Here is a 5,408-nt window from a genome sequence, read left to right on the forward strand (position 1 = left end):
CTACAAAAATAATTAATAAAAACTTACTATAACAAAAATAAAAATATGGATTAAATTGATATTTTGAAATCAATATATATAAGCAATAAATGGAAGGTAATGTTGAGCATGGTTGTTGAATACTCCAAAGTGTAAAAGAAAAGGTTTGAAGAAGCTAAATTAGCATATGGATAATTAGCATCTCACCAACCACTTGATCTTCAATTTTCCTGGAAAAATGACAAGCAATGCAGTGCTAAAAGTAAGATTGTGATTGAAAATTAACTGCTCAATTGATTTATACTACTAAATTTTATTTTTTATTACTATATTATTATAAAAGGAATCTCATATGGGTTGATGCCATTTAGTTTCTGTTCTTCTGTCTAACGGTGTCGTTTAGTTTTTACTATTTTGTTCACTTGACGAAAGATGAACAAATTAGCAGAAATTAAAATTTTCCACAAAAAAAAAAAAAAGATTTCTTCTTATCCCAAGTGTTGTGATTCATTTCTATTTGATAGTTGTATAAGATTAATATTATCTTCTTTGCCTTTGCAATTCTCCCATTGCACTAGGAAGCTTTCATCTTGAGTTTACAGGTAATTTTTTCTTCCTCGTATATTTTGATTGGTTGTCAATTTTAATATTGTTAACTTTGGGCATTTTGATTTGTTGCTTTTCAGTTTAGCTTTCATCTTGGATCGGTCTTTGTTCATGGTTGATTTTACTAGACTGAAAGAGGGAAAGATTCTTACTAAAATTATTTTGATGCCTTTACCATCCGTCTGCATTTGGCTGCTAGAAATAATAATTATAAGATGATTGGCTTTAATTCTACCTCTTTTACTAGGCCTAGTCTTTTTAGTGCTTGCTGAAGGTAAAAGTAATGAGTTTTGTGCAACATTTTAGTGCTTGCTGAAGGTAGGTAAGAGTAATGGGTTGTGAGATGAATTGCTTCTTCTTCTTCTTCTTCTTTTTTTTTTTTTTTTTGATGTGATATTATGTATGAAGTTAATTTCAATTGGCAATGTGTAGTGTCAAGCAAGGTTCGTTCTGATGGCCTTTTCCATTAAAAGATGATAAGAAATGAAAACATAGAAGCAAACTAAACAAAAAGAATAGCTAAAAGATAAGTTAAAAATGATACTTCAAGAGTCTCAAAAGCTATGCATGGGTTCTATCAGTAAAATGAGTTGATAAGTGATGATTGGATCGAATTTGTGGCTAAGGTCTCATCAAAGAGCAATGAGAATTCAGTTGGCAATTATTGAAAATAGGTGGGTGGTCTACAATAGTATGATGACCTGTGTAATAGAACACACAAGTAGAGAGGAAAATTGTACACTTGCATTTCTCTTTACAAAAAGTACAGAAATTAGTACCCTCTCAAATCCTTAATAATTAGCTTAAGAATCAATATGCAATGTATTGTAAGTATAGATTTATACTGGGAAGTGGGAACATCCATTTTCTTTTCTGGTGCTTAGTTTATTCATTTTTTATTGTAGGTATAATAAGTCAACAGTAAAAAGTAAAGCCAATTTTTGTTATACATTCTTAGTAGTTTAGCTTTGGGGCTTTGTTTATTTATCTTTTTCAATGATGATATTTAAATGTGGTCAGAGTATTACAATACCGCTAAAAGCAATAATATATTTGAGTAAGAGTACTATCATTTACTTTTATTATATATTTTTAGAAGGATGAAGCTAGCGGTAGATATTCTATAGAAGCTTTGGACTCCTTAGTACAATTCAATTTTTTTAAAAAAAATTTGAGCAAATGGAAAAAGAACGAAAATCTAATACATGACATCAGATTATTCGAATCATAACCATTATTTGCCTAGAATAAAGAACCTAGATGTACTTCTCTTGGATTATCAATTTTTTTGTCTGCAGATATTTATTATGATTGCATTATTTTTTATTCCTATTGAGTAGTGGTGGATAGTTTATCATGGATTTTGTAAGTGAATCGAAGCAAAATAGAGGTAGGAGATTAGAAAGAGTGCATATGAACAAATTACAAAGATGTCATTCTAGAGGAAAGACAAATAATGAGCAGATAGTTGTTGTGAAATATTAACATACAAAAGTTAATTAGGAAGAAATAAGAAAAGTTTGTCGATCAGATGTTTATTGAAATGGTCCAATTCAACCTCATATAATAGTACATTCTATGGTTGGTCCAAATGGAGAGTTACAAACAGTATGCATTCAAAATTCCAAACGTTAATAAAAGAAAATTTAAATCTAGCTTTGAAGCTTTAGGGAGTAGTGGTAAAAAAATTGTGAAGATTGGTTCGCATCATAAGTGGGTAATATTTAATTGACTTAACTAAATATATAAATCATGAATATTTTCTCTGATTATTTTATTTATTTTGTTCTTATTGTTAATATATTTAGGAAGTTGTTGCTTATCTTTGGATTTTGGTGGACCTAATTGCATTTCTCCTTTTTGTAGAGCTTTGGTGTGTTATGAAGAAAGGATTGATACATCAAAACGCACTAAGAATCCCACATTTTCTTTGTGCTATCAAGAGGGTTTAGTTAGATTACTATCTTTTGAGCCCACTCCAATATTGTTGGATGATTTACTTGATTATAGAGAGGGTTCTGCTTCAGAGATAATATTAGAGTTTATAATTCTATGTTTAAATTTAGTCTATTGGTGGTAAAATTGGCAACTCCATTAACTATAGAGCAGGTCCATATGTTTCCAAATTTGCGGCCGGAATCATCATAGGATAGGGTCATTGTTACCTCCTTCAAGTGTTAAGACTGAAATTTGCCCAATTATATATATGATATAGAAAATGAAACTTATAATAGAATGGCCATATTTCATGAAGACAAGCAAGAGGCAAACATGGACAGAAGTATAGTTGAAGGATTGACTGAGATGCTTAACTAATGCAATAAGATTGTAAAAAACTTTTGTTCTGTAAAAGATAGAATTAGGGAGTCAAATTATATCCCTTCAAAGCTTAGTTTGATAGGAAAAAAGAAATGATACAGAAAAAACATATGCTCCTCTTACTAGATCTGAAGTAGCAGCATTAATTGTTGGAGATATTGATGATTTTGATAGACAAAGAGATTTGAAGCATTAATTGTTGAAGGAATGAAAAGGATGATTGAGTTGCACCCGCTTTTAATGGTAATGCAATATCCTCTTTGTTTCCATATGGTGACAATGGTTTTATCACTACTGATATTAAGTATGTTAGTTCACCCAAAAAAGAAAGGGGCAAGCGAAAAACAGTTACAGTTAAAGAGCATTTTGCTTATCTAATCCAACACAAAGTTTCAGATTATAACACTTTACTGAGATTGTAGATGCATAAGCATCTATTGAAGGTAAAATACATTAAAGATTATCAGAAAAGTATGAGATCTTGAAGGAAATTTAGTTGTCTAATAACTTTTACGGGGAGTCCTCGTTATTTGTTTCTAAATTATCAAAGATGCTATGGCTGATTGTCAATTTTATGGATACCCAGATCTGTTCATCACATTTACTTGCAATTCAAATAGAACAAGCTTTATCATTAATTCCTAGTCAGCGTGGTCAGATTTGGTAACAAGAGTTTCTAAAATCAAGCTTTGATACTTTATGTAGGACATCACTATAAAGAATCATTTTGGTCGTGTAATAATGTTTTGAATATATATTAATTAAATGTATACTTCAACTAAAATACATAATATGCTAACATTCTATTTTCTTGGTTTTAAATAGTTACATTGTTGAATTTAACAAACGTGGACATGTTCATATCCTACTTTGGCTTTACTCGAAAGATAAATGTTGTGTTGCAAGTGATATACCAAATAAGTCTTCTGATCCACTACATATCAGGCTATCATAAATTTCATGATGCATGGTCTATGTGACATTGAACTTTGCTTGGACTCAATCAACTATCCTTTTATTTGAGATCGTCAAAGTTATCTTAAGTACCTAATGCTATATTTTGACTCCATTATTTATTCTCCACCATGGGACATTCATAGCTTGGAGATTGGGTATAGTGCGAAGTACTTTAAAGATAATTGGGTGATTAATAAAAGATTCACCACCCCAAATTAAAGAAGGGAGTTTATCCCATGATTCCTATATCATACCTTTATTCATAAAATTTTGGCCAGAGTAACATGCCAAGTTTAATTTGATTCATAAAGACATTTAGAGTGTCACACCTCAAAATTCGGGACCCGATTTGAGAGTAAAGTATGGTTGATAATTGTTTTGGCACGCTGTGATAGTACAATCCACCACTCTATTGGTTCATTGAGTGTTTGCGTAGTTTAGTGTGAAAGTATCCGCTTGTTGGCTGTATCTAAAAATTTAATCACAGAGTATCTTCAAGTGAATAAGGAATACACCTATGAAGAAGTACGCCTCAGATATTGTTTGAACACTAAGAGCCTGTCAAGTATATAAGGAAGTTGTAGGAAACTTAATTGTCTTTAAGATCACGCCAAACGTGAGTCTCTGTCAAGATATAGTATATTCGTTTTGCATAAGTACTATTCAGTTGGATCTTATATCGGGTTTGGTTGGAAGTTGTTGCGATTCTACAGTAATAGAAGCAGAGATCAGAGTAAAGAGTAGAGTAACAAAATATATGAAAGATTTCTTGTACACTAAATCAAGCCAACTAAAAAAATCATCACGAGCAGCATGGCTGACCACTTCTCAACTGGAGTCAATTAGATTGATTTGACCCTCCCTATAACTGGTTAACAATAAGGTTAACCTTCGTCGAATTTTCTTTTCCTACCCTGGATTTGGTAGGGAAATCAAGGGGCCCAAGAGTGTACTTATAGGATGGAACCCTTTCAGATGGTTTTTCTTGCTATTAAATATTCAGGTTCTTCTTTTAAACCTCAATATTCTCTTGTTAAGGTCGAACTAAGATCTTGTTTAATCAATGGATGATTCACCTTTTAGTAAGTCTTATAGCCTATATATTATGATTGTTGAAGAGTGAGGATGATGAAAGGTATTAGAACAATAGGGAATAGTGTTACAGGAAGGCCCTACATGAAGGTCACATGTAATTGAAATGTTAATAAAATATTTGTAATGAGAATTCTAATGAAATCTTATGATCTTTGAAGAAGTTGGTGCTACCGGATTAGGAAATACAATCAAAACAAAAACTCTAGGTCGAAGCAAAGGTAGGTCTCTAGTGAGCTTCTGAACTTGACTCTTGCATGTCGTTTTATGTTAATTATGTTATAATTGATGTTACTATGACGAGTTGGCTCATGGAATCTCGGTACGGGTGATAAGTTGTGTTGCAAATGAGTATGGTCATTGTCTAATACCTTGTTATTATATGATTCCAATACTAACAAATTTGTTATGAGAAAATGTAGAAAGAAGCGTTATTTGTGACGCCTTTTGTAGGG

General features: G+C 31.6%; 1 long non-coding RNA gene across 1 annotated transcript; it reads left to right on the plus strand.

Annotated features, from left to right (window-relative positions):
* The first annotated feature begins 272 nt into the window (after positions 1-272).
* LOC128283499 (uncharacterized) lies at positions 273-2,821 on the plus strand. Its single transcript, XR_008273869.1, has 2 exons — positions 273-581; positions 666-2,821. It is a non-coding gene; the product is annotated as an uncharacterized LOC128283499 (long non-coding RNA).
* Positions 2,822-5,408: the final 2,587 nt, after the last annotated feature.

The sequence above is a fragment of the Gossypium arboreum genome, chromosome 1 (assembly GCF_025698485.1).
Source record: "Gossypium arboreum isolate Shixiya-1 chromosome 1, ASM2569848v2, whole genome shotgun sequence".
Classification (NCBI taxonomy): domain Eukaryota; kingdom Viridiplantae; phylum Streptophyta; class Magnoliopsida; order Malvales; family Malvaceae; genus Gossypium; species Gossypium arboreum.